Source organism: Schistocerca americana, chromosome 4 (assembly GCF_021461395.2).
Source record: "Schistocerca americana isolate TAMUIC-IGC-003095 chromosome 4, iqSchAmer2.1, whole genome shotgun sequence".
In the NCBI taxonomy this organism is placed as follows: Eukaryota; Metazoa; Arthropoda; class Insecta; order Orthoptera; family Acrididae; genus Schistocerca; species Schistocerca americana.
The window spans coordinates 474,335,421-474,350,867 of record NC_060122.1 but is presented as its reverse complement, the minus strand read 5'-3'; positions in this window follow the sequence as shown (position 1 = coordinate 474,350,867).

Genomic DNA, 15,447 nt, shown 5'->3' with positions numbered 1-15,447 from the left:
TATCGTCTGATTTGGTGTCATTATTATTTTCGATAACATCAATACGACTGGCCAATTCATCATATTTTTCAGTCAGTGCTTTTACCTGATCATCGTTTTTAGTATCATAAGCATTGATTTGTTTTTTGTATTTTACGTGTGGTTTTGTTCAATTTTTTAACGTCTGCTTTGATGGCATCGGGATCCTGTATTAGTTCCAACTTTTCAAGTCTGTTGGTCATTGTCTGAAAGTCTAATGTGTGTGTGTCAGTTTTTGTTTTAAGATCGGAGATTTCTTGTCTACGTATGTTTTTGCTTTCGTAAACAATTTACGCTTATCTTCCTGTCTCTGTGCAGTAATTGTTATCATGACTTGTTGCTTTACTTTATTCTGTTCCAGTATAAATTTACTGTAACGCGTTTCACTGTTTTGTAGGTGGTGATTAAAACGTTCATCAATTTGGCTGTTCTGTTGGTCAAATTTCGCGTCTACTTGCGCATCCAGCGTGCGTGAAAGTTCTGCTGACATTATTTAAACTCGTCGCGTAACTGTGTTGCGTTTTCAGAACATTGTTTAGCGACTGTACTAATTTCATCTCGAAGTAATTTCGTTGTGGCTGCATATGTATTACTTAATTCTTGTGCCACAGATCTAATTTCTTCACTACTGTTCCTAGCACAAGCCTTAATTTCCTCACGTAATTGCTCTTTAGTATCATGACGTTGCACGGCAACGGCTGTAATCTGTTCGCTAAGCTGTTTGAAATTGTTGTCTTGTTTTTCGTTCAACTGTTTAGAATTGTTGCCTAGTTTTTCATTAAGTTGTTCGGTCGATTCGTTAAGGTTGTCGTATTTTTCATTAATTTGTTGTTTGAGATTTTCATTAAGTTGTAGCAATAATGGCAGAAATCGATCCATGCCAAAATTAGCTGTTGTATTCTCTGTGCTGTGTGATGGTATATCTGCATATGTCACGTTTTGTGTGCCGGCAACCATTTGGTCATTGTCTGATTCTTGAAAAGGTTCGCCAATTGGATGTGCACTGTTAATCACTACCTCGGAATCAAAATCTGATGTACTTTGAGTACATTGTTCACCTTCGTTAGAAGCAATTATCTGTTCGCTACGTAAATTTTGCAAATTAGGCGTGTCAAACTGGACAGCGTTCATTGTAACGGAGCGTGCCGCGTCATCAATTGTCGTTGAATTAACAGAGGACACTATTGAATTTGTTTGCTCATCATTAGCATTAAAATCATTACTAGTGATCGGCACGCACTGATTATCTGTAATTAGAGGATTATCGCTATTACACTGAGTGTCGCAAGTATTATCGCTCAAATTATTTGAGACGGCTATTTCACTCATTGCACATCGCCATGTACTATTAACAGTTTTTCGCGGCATTTTTCACAAATCAAAATTAAGCACAAAAATGAAACAAAGACGAAGCAAAAATAGAACAAATAATTACAACAAAGAGCAATAAATTGCCGATGATCTGTGAAAGAAAGAGTGACAAATTAGTAAATGCGTTGCGCCAGATGCAAACTACATTTAAGTAAATAAGAGCAGATATATGACTACTTTTCAGAAATTCACAAAGAAAATACGATCTTGGCCGGTTGTCGCCAAGTGTAACCTCCCCACAAAATTCTTCCTTTCACATTTATAACCTCCCTACAAAATTCTTTCACATTTTTACCTCCCCACAAAATTTCGTTACCATTTTAGTGTAACCTCAAAACAGAAAAATTCCTAAACCTCTCAATTAAATTGTCGCTCACTTATAACTTTTTCAATAATTGACTGTGAATTTAACCTGGTAAATTTTGGACGTCAGCAGTGCTGCGTCATGGCCCTGAAAGATCATTCTGAATAAAAAGAGAATATTCTTACCTCAATGAAGTCGCCGGATAACGCATATATATCTGCTCTTACAATAATGCTGGGCGATAGATTTGTCATTTATGAAAGGAAGCAACTGATTTTTCTTTTGCAACAATCGGAATGATCATGGATTGGAGAAATTTGTAAATTCTGTAAATTGAAATGAATGCTTGTTAAAAATTACTTTATATGAGAAAGATTATTATTAGGACAATTTTAAAACATTTACATCTGAGATCAGATAACATTACTAGACATGCGCGATGCTGCTTTTTACCTTATACAATAATACTCAGGCTCCGGCATCGCTGCACCGCGACCGTCCCAGCCAACACGATACACTATACCAGACCAGAGCAGACTGCAGACTAGCCACTAGCAACAACTTACTGCTACAGCTACACAGTTCCTACTCAGTCAACACTGCTCTCTGGTCAGCGATTCTCTTATACCTTGCACATCGCAGGCAGCGCATGAGCAATACATCGAAATTACATCTGCTCGGACCTCTTACAAGGGGATATACTGTGATAGAAGTTATTCGACCTGTAGTACATCCAACTGACTCACAAACCTCGTGGTTCATCATACGAAGAGAAGATTCCGAAATTGAATAAATGAATTAGCAAACCGTATCAGAATAACAAACAAAACCGCTTCTGTAGCGCGCCGAGACTAGAAAGACACTGTAGTACATCTGACTCAAAACCCATGTAGTTCATCACACTTAGAAAGTATCCCGAAACTGAACAATTTGCAATCTATATAACAATACCAAGCAAGATGCTTCTGTAGTATTTAGATAAAAGAAAGAAACTGTAAACAGTTATTCTCCTGAAGTACACCTTACTGAATCATGACCATCGTAGTTAATCACACAAAGAAAATCCAAAATCCTGTAGCAAAGTAACAAGCTAATTCGCTTCTATACAATGCAGAGGGAATAAAGATACACTGTGTGGACATATGTACGACAGGTAGTGCACCTGACTGACTCACAACTCATGTGGTTCATCACACAAAAGATGTATCATTAAACGGAACAATTACACTAATGCTCATAAATTAATGATAATTGCACATTGTGGTGCCACACAACGTGGCACTATATAAACCGGCGCTAATAGCATAGGCACATAGGGAACAAACTCGACACAGATCTGTAAGTCACGGTATTGGTGATAAGTTGAGAAAACCGTCCAGAAACACATGTGCTACAAAACGCCACTGTTTCCTCCGCGTGTACCCTGACATCAATATGGGATATGATCACCATGCACACGTACACAGGCCGCAAACGGCTTGGCATACTCTGGATCAGGTGGTCGAGCAGCTGCTGGGATATAGCCTCCCATTCTTCTTGCACCAGTGCCTGTCGGAGCTCCTGAAGTGTCGTAGGGGTTTGAAAACGTGCAGCGATGCGTCGACCGAGAACATCCCAGACGTGCTCGATGGGGTTTAGGTCTGGAGAACAGGCAGGCCACTGTATTCGCCTGATATCTTCTGTTTCAAGGTACTCCTCCACGATGGCAGCTAGGTGGGGCTTTGCGTTATCATCCATCAGGAGGAAGTTGGGACCCAGTGCATTCCTGAAAAGGCGGATATAAGGGTGCAAAATCACGACCCGACACACCTGACGTGTTACAGGTTCTCTGTCAAAGACATGCAGGGGTGTACGTGCACCAACCATAATCCCACCCTACACCATCATACCATGATCTTCATACAGGTCCCTTTCAAGGACATTAAGGGGTTGGTATCTGATTCCTGGTTCACGCCAGATGAAAACCCGACGAGAATCACTGTTCAGACTGTACCTGGATTCGTCCGTGAACATAACATGGAACCACTGTTCCAATGAACATGTACTGTGCTCTTGACACCAGGCTTTACGGGCTCTCCTGTGACCAGGGGTCAGTGGAATGCACCTTGCAGGTCTCTGGGCGAATAAACCATGTCTGTTCAGTCGTCTGCAGACTGTGTGTCTGGAGACAACTGTTCCAGTGGCTGCGGTAAGATCCCGAGCAAGGCTACCTGCAGTACTCCATGGCCGTTTGCGGGCACTGGTGGTGAGATATCGGTCTTCTTGTGGTGTTGTGGACCGTCCGTCGCCGAGGTGGCGTCAACTAAAAAGGACTTGCAATACGGCGGCCGAACTTCCCCGCGTGGGACCTCCCGGCCAATAAATGCCATACGATCGTTTTTCACACACGTACTGTAGCGCCTGGACACGTTTTCTGTCTGTTGGAATCGTTACCATAATCTTGAGATCACACTTTGTGGCACACGGAGGGCCTCTGCATATGTGGACTGCTGCCAGCGCCACCGTGCGAGGACCGCAGGTCAAATGCATTGCCATACCCCGAGGTGATTTAAACCCGCAAACCGCCCACCAGAGCGTTGTTTCACCATGTATCAGCGTTATTCATAATTCATGAGCATGAGTGTAAATCAACAATCTGTACGAGAATAATAAGCAACGTACGCTCTGCGTCATGTGGAGAAAAGCAAATTCCATTAAAGTATTCAGACAGCACACTAAAATACTGGCGGAAGAAGTTTTCAGCTGTTACTAGAATCTCAAAAAAGACGCAGCGCAACCACGTGTGCCCTCTCTCTGGCTTCCAGTAAGTGATAGCCCAACATACCGCTCGCCCGTTCCTCCCTCTATCTGTATCCAGGTAGCCTACACAGGGCCCACAGCTGATAGCTACTGCCAACATTGGCTGAATAATATCCGCAACTCCTCGACCAGTGATAGCGTGTGCAAACACGGAACCAGACTCGCTACTCAGTTACTTCGAAATTCCCGGCGGGACTGATAATGATAGCTGAGAAGGATCCCAACTACGATTTTTATGTTGATTCAGATACACGAATGCATTCAAGTTCACAAAATATTAGTTACATCTTCAGTCGTTTTCGTCTTTCATCTTAAGTGCTTGTGGTAACTTAATCTGGACTGACTTCTGAAATATTTTCGCAATTTAATGTCCGACGTGCGTTGACGGTATGTGTCGTAACAACAATAACTTCAACGGTACAATCTTTGCCAGCTCTCTACGATAGTCGAAAACTGTGACGTTATAATTACTCACACCAAATACGTTTACTGTTTATTATCTGCAATCAAAACTGAATTTCTTTCCATTTCTTGCCGTAGCTGTTTAACATTCCTTAAGACTGACAATGTGATCAAAAGTATACGGATACCCCCAAAAACATACGCTTTTCATAGGTACATTGTGCTGCCACCTACTGCCAGGTACACCATATCAGCGACCTCAGTAGTCATTAGACATCGTTAGAGACCAGAATGGGGCGCTCCGCAGAACTCATGAACTTCGAACGTGGTCAAGTGATTGGGTGTCGTTTGTGACATGTCTGTACGCGAGATTTCCACACGCCTAAACATCCCTAAGTCCACTGTTTCCGATGTGATAGTGAAGTGGAAACGTGAATGGACACGTACAGCATAAAAGCATACGGGTCGATTTCATCTGTTGACGGGTAAAGACCGCCGACAGTTGAAGAGGGTCGTAATGCGTAATAGCCAAACATCTATCCAAACCATAACGCAGGAATTCCAAACTGCAGTTAGGTACGAGGTGAGAAAACTTGGGTTTCATGGTCGAGCGGATGCTCATAAGCCATACATCACGCCGGTAAATGCTAAACAACGCCTCGCTTGGTGTAAGGAGAGTAAACTTGGACAATTGAGCAGTGGAAAAACGTTGCGTGGAGTGACGAATCATGGTACGCAATGTGGCGATCCGATGGCAGGGTGTGAGTATGGCGAATGCCCGGTGAACGTCATCTGCCAGCGTGTATAGTTCCAACAGTTAAATTCGGAGACGGTGGTGTTATAGTGTGGTCGTGTTTTTCATGAAGGGGCCTTGCACTTATTGTTGTTTTGCGTGGCACTATCACAGCACAGACCTACATTGATGTTTCATGCATCTACTTGCTTCACACTGTTGAAGAGCAATGCGGGGATGGCAACTGCATCTTTCAACACGATCGAGCGCCTGTTCACAATGCACGGCCTGTGGCGGGATGGTTACACGACAATAACATCCCTGTAGTAGACTGGCCTGCACAGAGTCCCGACCTCAATTCTATAAAACACCTTTGGGATGTTTTGGAACGCGGACTTCGTGCTAGGCCTCTCCTCAGTGCAGCACTCCTTGAAGAATGGGCTGCCATTCCCCAATAAACCTCCCAGCACCTGATGGAACGTATGCCCGGGAGAGTGGCAGCTGTCATCAAGGCTAAAGGTGGGCCAACACCATATGGAATTCCAGGATTCCTGATGGAGGGCGCCATGAACTTGTAAGTCATTTTCAGCCACGTGTCCGGATACTCTTGATCACATAGTGTTCATCTTCTGCTTGAAATTCACACATAATTTACAATATATATACTGTTTCGGAATTACGCCGACAAACTCCGAAGGGGTGTAGCAGGCGTCTTGAGGAACCAGATGAGGGTAGGAACCCGTGTCCAGAAAAGTCATCCAAACCATGCTATAGAGCGTCGAATTCATAGGCGCAGGCGCTTGTATATCTAGTATGTTGAGCAAGTGCTCCTAGTTCTTAAGGTATGCATTTTAGAGCTCATGTTTACTGAACTTTATTTCTTGTTTTGGTCCATACTGCCACCTCTGAAAGTTGCCTGCCCTCAAATCTTAGCAACAACAATACTGGTACGTGTACGCCACTGTCAGAGATATTGGAACAATTTTTGATTATAACTTCCGACTCGTTCATTTAGGGTGAGGGTCCCTTACCTCCAATTTATACAGTTGTCCTTTTCCATCAGTCCTGAAACTTTGTAACATCACGGAATCACTCTGTACATAGACTGAAGAGCCAAAGAAACTGATACACCTGCCTAATATCGTGTAGAGCCTCCGAGAGAACGAAAAAGTGCCGCAAAACTACGTGGCATGGACTCGCCTAATGTCTGAAGTAGAGCTGGAGAGAAGTGACTCCATAAATTCTACAGGGCTGTCCATAAACCCGAAAGAGTACGAGGGGGCGGAGATCTCTTTTGAACAGCACGTTGCAAGGAATCCCAGATATGCTCAAAGATGTTTGTGTATAGGGAGTTTGATGGCCAGCAGAAGTGTTTAAACTTAGAAGAGTGTTCCTAGAGCCACTCTGTAGCAATTGCGGACGTGTGGGCTGTCGCATTGTCCTGCTGGAATTGCCACTTCCGTCGGAATGCACAATAGACGTGAATGGATGCAAGTGATCAGTCAGGATACTTACGTAAATGTCGCCTGTCAATCGTATTTAGGCGTGTCAGGGGACCCAATCATTCCAACAGCACACGCCTCACACCATTTCAGAACCTCTACCAGCTTGAAAAGTCCCCTGCTGACACGCAGGATCAAGAGATTCATGGGGTTGTCTCCATACCCAAATGCGTACATCCGCTCGATACAATTTTAAATGAGACTCGTCCGACCAGGAAACGTGTTTCCAGTCATCAACAATCCAATGTCGGTGTTGACGGGCCCAGGCGAAGCATAAAGCTTTGTGGTGTGCATTCAGTAAGAGTACACGAGTGGTCCTTCGGCTCCCAAAGCCCATATCGCTGGTGTTTCTTTGAATGGTTCGCACGCTGACACTTGTTTGTGACCCAGCATTTAAGTCTGCAGCAATTTGCGAAAGGATTACACTTCTGTCACGTTGAATGATTTTATTCGGTCCTTTTCTTGCAGGATCTTTTTCCTGGCGCAGGGATGTCGAAGATTTGATGTTTTACCGGATTCCTGATATTCACTGGAAAATCCCCACCTCATCGCTAGCTCGGAGACGCTGTGTCCCATCGCTCATGGGCCGACTATAACACCACGCTCAAACTCATTTAAATCTTGATAACCTCCCGTTGTAGCAGCAGTAACCGAACTAACAACTGGCTGGGTCTGAGCGCTATGGGACTTAACATCTGTGGTCATCAGTCCCCTAGAACTGAGAACTACTTAAACCTAACTAACCTAAGGACATCACACACATCCATGCCCGACGCAGGATTCGAACCTGCGACCGTAGCAGTCGCGCGGTTCCGGACTGAGCGCCTTAACTAACAACTGGGTCAGACTCTTGTTGTCTTATCAGGAGTTGCAGACCGCAGCCCCGTTTTCTGCCTGGTTACATAGCTCTGTATTTGAATACGCATGCCTATACCAATTTCTTTGGAACTTCATTGTGTGTGTACACCCCGTGACCCGTGAAGCGCACACAACATGTACGCTATTCCCCCCCCCCCCCCCCCCCCAAAGTGGTCCACATCGGTTCAGAGCGCAGAACGGGCTGTGTCAGTGTGAGTGGAGGAGTGCAAAGGGGACTATAGTACTCATAGTGGAGCAGTGGGTGTTTGTTGTGGAAAGTTACATGACAACAAAGTCGTGGAAACGGTATGGTCAGTTGCTTGCTGAGAAGTTTAGTGGTGTCAAAGTGCCAGCAAAGAGTGACAAGCAACACTTAGTCTGAAAATGGCGTCAAACGTGATCTGTTTTGAAAAAGTTAAAAAAAATTCCGAAACGTGCTTGCACACCAGAAAACGTGGCTTCAGAGACTTACCATTTTAACCCGACGCCTGTCGCGAGAGATAAGCATATCACGTCGATCATGTAGCGAATACTCCACCTATCAGCAGATGTGAGTGGCTGTTCACTGAGATAACAATGAATGGTTTGGACGTGGCTCTGTCGAGGCCTGTTGTCACCTGAACGGGTATGTCAGTTCACAGAATCACACGTTGTAGGTAGCGGAGTAGCCACATAACTCCCACGGAACATCTTTCTATGATCAGAAGGTTGGGATTGTTGTGCAATATCTGGTTCAAATGGTTCAAATGGCTCTGAGCACTGTGGTCATCAGTCCCCTAGAACTTAGAACTACTAACGTAAGGACATTACACACATCCATGCCCGAGGCAGGATTCAAACCTGCGACCGTAGCGGTCACGCGGTTCCAGACTGAAGCGCCTAGAACCCCACGGCCACACCGGCCGGCTGCAATGTCTGCACGCAGCGTCATTGGCCTCATCTCCTTTCATCAGACACTGCCTTCGGCACGATATATTGCCATCATTTTAAAAACATATGTGGCAGCTTAACGGAGAAAGAAGAGACCTAGTATTACTTCCGATAGCACATACAGTAGGTGAAACACGCCTGAGTTGTTAACAGAGATCAGTGGGTTCGTGGCTCTAGACGGCCACCCATGTCATCTGATCTGCCAATGAGCCATTATTTTGGGTGGGGAAGCCTCAAGTCTAATGTGCATCGCAACAACATTCAGAGTCTTCACGAGCTGCAACAGAACATGTCGGGGTAGACTCCAGCAATTCCAGGAGTCCAGCTTCGATCCATCTTCAGCAGCCTTCTGTCCAAGGCCCAAAAGTGCCAAGATATAAATGGTGGTCACTTTTAACATCTGCTGTAGTCAGGTTACAACTACACTCCTGGAAATTGAAATAAGAACACCGTGAATTCATTGTCCCAGGAAGGGGAAACTTTATTGACACATTCCTGGGGTCAGATACATCACATGATCACACTGACAGAACCACAGGCACATAGACACAGGCAACAGAGCATGCACAATGTCGGCACTAGTACAGTGTATATCCACCTTTCGCAGCAATGCAGGCTGCTATTCTCCCATGGAGACGATCGTAGAGATGCTGGATGTAGTCCTGTGGAACGGCTTGCCATGCCATTTCCACCTGGCGCCTCAGTTGGACCAGCGTTCGTGCTGGACGTGCAGACCGCGTGAGACGACGCTTCATCCAGTCCCAAACATGCTCAATGGGGGACAGATCCGGAGATCTTGCTGGCCGGGGTAGTTGACTTACACCTTCTAGAGCACGTTGGGTGGCACGGGATACATGCGGACGTGCATTGTCCTGTTGGAACAGCAAGTTCCCTTGCCGGTCTAGGAATGGTAGAACGATGGGTTCGATGACGGTTTGGATGTACCGTGCACTATTCAGTGTCCCCTCGACGATCACCAGTGGTGTACGGCCAGTGTAGGAGATCGCTCCCCACACCATGATGCCGGGTGTTGGCCCTGTGTGCCTCGGTCGTATGCAGTCCTGATTGTGGCGCTCACCTGCACGGCGCCAAACACGCATACGACCATCATTGGCACCAAGGCAGAAGCGACTCTCATCGCTGAAGACGACACGTCTCCATTCGTCCCTCCATTCACGCCTGTCGCGACACCACTGGAGGCGGGCTGCACGATGTTGGGGCGTGAGCGGAAGACGGCCTAACGGTGTGCGGGACCGTAGCCCAGCTTCATGGAGACGGTTGCGAATGGTCCTCGCCGATACCCCAGGAGCAACAGTGTCTCTAATTTGCTGGGAAGTGGCGGTGCGGTCCCCTACGGCACTGCTTAGGATCCTACGGTCTTGGCATGCATCCGTGCGTCGCTGCGGTCCGGTCCCAGGTCGACGGGCACGTGCACCTTCCGCCGACCACTGGCGACAACATCGATGTACTGTGGAGACCTCACGCCCCACGTGTTGAGCAATTCGGCGGTACGTCCACCCGGCCTCCCGCATGCCCACTATACGCCCTCGCTCAAAGTCCGTCAACTGCACATACGGTTCACGTCCACGCTATCGCGGCATGCTACCAGTGTTAAAGACTGCGATGGAGCTCCGTATGCCACGGCAAACTGGCTGACACTGACGGCGGCGGTGCACAAATGCTGTGCAGCTAGCGCCATTCGACGGCCAACACCGCGGTTCCTGGTGTGTCCGCTGTGCCGTGCGTGTGATCATTGCTTGTACAGCCCTCTCGCAGTGTCCGGAGCAAGTATGGTGGGTCTGACACACCGGTGTCAATGTGTTCATTTTTCCATTTCCAGGAGTGTATATTACCTTTCCTCTGTCCTACCATGCCCTTTCGCATTTTAATCCTGAGAACTTCCCTTTCTTGTTTTTTTTGACAATTTTTATTTCATATCTGTCACAAATTCTCATGGCTTCAAATACGTTAAGTGCATTAAAATCAAACTTCAATATAGTGCTTCTGAAACGTTTATAGAGGCAAAGTATTGATGTAATTTATGTATGAATTCCAGGTTGCAAATTTACTTAATTTTGAACGAATTTGGAACAGCTATGGCAAGAGACAGAAAGAAATTCAGCTTTGCTTTTAAATAACGAAAAGTAAACTTATTTGATGCCCACCCGGCTAGCCGCGCGGTCTAACGCGCTGCTTCCCGAGAGGGATGGTGTGCCGGTCCCCGGCACGAATCCGCCCGGCGGATTAGTATCGAGGTCAGGTGTGGCGGCCAGTCTGTGCATCGTTTATAAGGCAGTTTTCCATCTGCCTCGGCGAATGCGGGCTGGTTCCTCTTATTCCGCCTCAGTTACACGATGTCGGCGACTGCTGCACAAACACTGTCTCCACATACGCGTACACCAAACATTTTGGGTTACACTCGTCTGGTATGGGTCATTCCCAGGGGAGTCCACTGGAGACGGTTATCCATCGTTTCTAGGGCCCCGGTTCATTACACAATATACACACAAACTTATTTGATGTGAACAATTTTCGGCCACCTAGAGAGCTGAAGCAAAGTAGTACACGTGCAGTTATTGTTCTTACCATAGTAACGAAGGATTTTGTCGAATTAAACGAATTCAAAATTATAAATACGCGGTGTTCGACTACCACAACTAAAAATAGAGAATCTTTGCTGCACTGTGGGACTGAACAGTGTAGATAAATCTCCATCGCTCTCTTCACCGTGGACAGCGCAACCACAAACTAGTTGAATAAAGGAGGCATTTTGTCACTTCGACTCTAAGAATTATTGATACCTCTTTTTAGATAAACAACTGTTTTCTACTTGTTTAACTCGCGATCTTCAGTCCGAAGACTGGTTTGGTCAGCTCTCCTTGCTAGTCTGTCCTGTGCAAGCCTCTGCAACTCTGCATCCACTGGAACATGCTTATTGTATTTAAGCCTTGGTCTTCTACAATTTCTACCTTCCACACTTCCCTGTATTGGCATCTTGACGATTCCTTCAGGCTTCAGGATATGTCTTATCAATCGGTCCGTTTAGTGAGGATACACCAAAAATTTCTTTCTTCCCCAATTAATTCAATAACTCCTTGTCACTTACTCGATTTATCTGCCCAATCTTCAACTTTGCTCTGCAGCAGCACATTTCGAAAACTTCTATTTCAGATTTATCTTAACTGTTTAATGTCAGAGTTTGTTCTATACAAGGATGTACTGCAGACAATTTTCTTCAGATACAAACTTTCTCGTACGTCGCTAATCAATGTTAACACACTTCTCAGAAATTCTTTTCTTATAGTTTCTAGCTTAAATTTTATATCCTCTCTAGTACGGTCGTCAGCAGTTATTTGCTGTCCAAATACCAGAATCCATCTACTGTTGTTAGTGTCTCATTTCCTATGTAATCACCGTGACATCGCCTATTGTAATTCGACTATATTCCATTACACTTGTTTTACTTTTACATCTGCATCCTGTAAGCCCTTTAAAGACGCTGCCCATTACGTTCAGCTGATCTTCAATGTCCTTTGCCGTCTCTGACAGAATGATTCAATGTCATTGCCAAACATCAGAGTTTCTATTTCAAAGTTTTTATTTCTCCTCCCTGAACTTTAATTTATTCTCCAAATTTGTCTTTGGTTTCCTTATTGCTTGCTCAATGGACAGATTGAATATTACCAGGAATGTTCTACAACGCTGTCTTATTCTATTCTCAAGTACTACTTCCGTTTTACGTCTTTCAGCTCTTAGAATTGCAGTCCTGTTCCTGTAGAAGATGTAGATAACCTTTCTCTCCCTATTTTTCGTCCCTGCTACATTTTCTGTTTGTATAGGCATTCTGTGGTGTATACCCTGAGCAAGGTACAATAGACACGAAATAGAAGCGAAATCAGACGATGTATCGGTACTCGTGATGGTTAGGAACTGTCGGTGCACTTTGCGCGGAAAACAGCTGTGCAGTGCTTTAGGTGCACCGACTGTTTGCAATGCAGCATTTCTACTGTAGGTCGTAAACCATCACGAATGGCACAGTGTGACTTATCTGACATTTCATGTGTATAGAACCTTGCTCAGGGTAAACACTTGAAAAATTGTACATATGCCGAAAATCGTGCAGTTCGGCTAAAACCGATACGCTACGAGCGAAAGTCTTAAGAACGAGCAGTATCGATATGGGGCGATCGAGGCCCGCCTCCTGAGCAAACGTTCCCGCGAAACGCCGGACTCAGCACTTAGCGTCGTAAGTAGAGTTCCGCTGTACTAAACTACAGTTCGGCAGCTTTGGCATAGTACATGAATGACGCAGTAGATGGTAGATGGTACTGGTGGCACTGCTAGGGAAAGAAACATAAAAGAATATGTGAAAGAGAAACTGGGAGTCGACGAGTTTTCTTTGTTTTTTGTTTATTTGTTTTGACATAATTAGAACAGCACATCATTCAGAGTTAGTCCGTGTTGTGTTTTATATCCTTCCAAAATATAATCTAGATTTTATTAAAGATTGAAAATACTAGCAACCAGTTGCAAATGAAGGTTTATTATCAGTTAACCATTTTTTCGGAATTTGTAAAAAATCTTCTTCAGAAGTATTGGCTCTAAAAACGTATACACCAGTTACAAAATAATTCTTTATACAAAAATAGTAAAACATTAATAGAAAAATATTTGTGGAGTACTCACTTACTACATCACATGATGCAATAGGCGTCACAATATAAAATATTTACGTAGGTTATGTGTACCTTATGCCAGACTAACGCTAACTGCTACAAATATACGGACGCAGGCGACCAGTAAATTCATGGCTACGGAGGGCGCTAAATACGAGTGCGCGTAGGAACCGCGCTCTAATTTGTGTTGAACAACAGCATTTTATTATAAAGTACGAAAATTCCTCTACAGTGCCATTAAAAATATGAAACTTTGCAGTTGTACATTCCGTATAAAATTATTAATACATTTGCTGACAGAGTAATATTATACATAAATTCAGCGTGCAGAATGTAGAGTTCTGTTTACAAAAAAATCACTGTTACAAATGCAATGGTGAAAGAAGAGCAAATATAAGCTAAAACAACCTCACTATAGGAAAAAACTTCCGCTTAACACTACGGAAACTTAAGCGATAAGAAAAATGGAGAAACATTGGGCGCCTTATACATGCGCATTTGCACTGCGTCTTGCTGGTGTTACGTAGCATAATTTGATATTAAAGTAATATGACAATTTCTTATAGACGGCCACTAACAAGTCCTAAAATTTTAGGCGTTTAGATTAACTATCAAATCTGTAATACATGTATGTAGCACAGCGATACTGCGCGTAGCTTTAGTTGCAGAAAATAACAGATAACAAAGCTTACTTATCAAATCTGTAATACATGTATGTAGCACAGTGATACTGCGCGTAGCTTTAGTTGCAGAAAATAACAGATAACAAAGCTTACTTTTGTTACCAAAAAGGTGAAGGACATTAATATACGAATACCATTTTTTGGTATATGAACTATATGAACATGTCTTGATAAGACCACGAAAAATGAAACCCAGTGATATGAGATGTCAGGAGCTCAACAGTAGAAAAATGTATTTTGAGGAAAACAGCATGTACACTGTCACTGGCGGCGATCGTATACACGTATTATGTGACCGTGAGCAGCTGTTTAAATCCATAAAACAAGTGCTTATTCGCGAGTTGCAACTGATCGTTTAAAATGTTACCGCATCCTTAGTAAGATGTTTATAAATTTCAAGTTCTTCTAATAAATCTAATTTCCAGCCTTTTGTTTCCTTACGTACAACTATGGTTTCTTCTGGTTCCCTCGGAGAATGGTCTGAAATAAGTAAGTGTTCAGCAAATGAAGAATTATGCACATTTCCTCCTTTCTTACCCAACAGGTGCTCCTTATATCTCGCTTTAATAGCTCTACCCGTCTTTCCGATATAATAGCTAGGGCAATCTTTACAGACGATTTTATTGACGCGTGAATTGGTGAAAGGATCTTGTTCAGTTTTTAACGTATGTGCTAAATTTTTCTCCAGAGTAGTGTTCGTAGAGAAAGTAACTTTACGACCATATTTTCTAGTCAGAAGACCGCTAAGCCTGTACGACACATTATTTAGAAATGGTATCTATACAGACTTGCCATTACCCTCCTCATTACTCTTCAGTTTGTCACCTAGTGTTGAAAATTTTTTATTTGCCCTTTCGTTGCTAAGTATTTCGTCGACTACGTCTTGTTAGTAAGCGTTACTGCTAGCAACAGTCTTAATCAAATTAATTTCTTTTTGAAAAACGTATGAAGGAAGTGGTGTTGTTAAAGCACAATTTATTGTTGAATGGAAAAACGCAACTTTATGAGCCTGAGAATGGGAAGAATCTGATGGAATAATATTACCAGAGTACGTTGTCTTATGATGAATGACACTGCCTTTCTTTATGCGTAATTTCAGATTAAGGAAATTTAGGTCACCGTTCTCATTTTGAATGTCTTTTGTGAATTTAATTTTCTCGCGGAAAAAGTG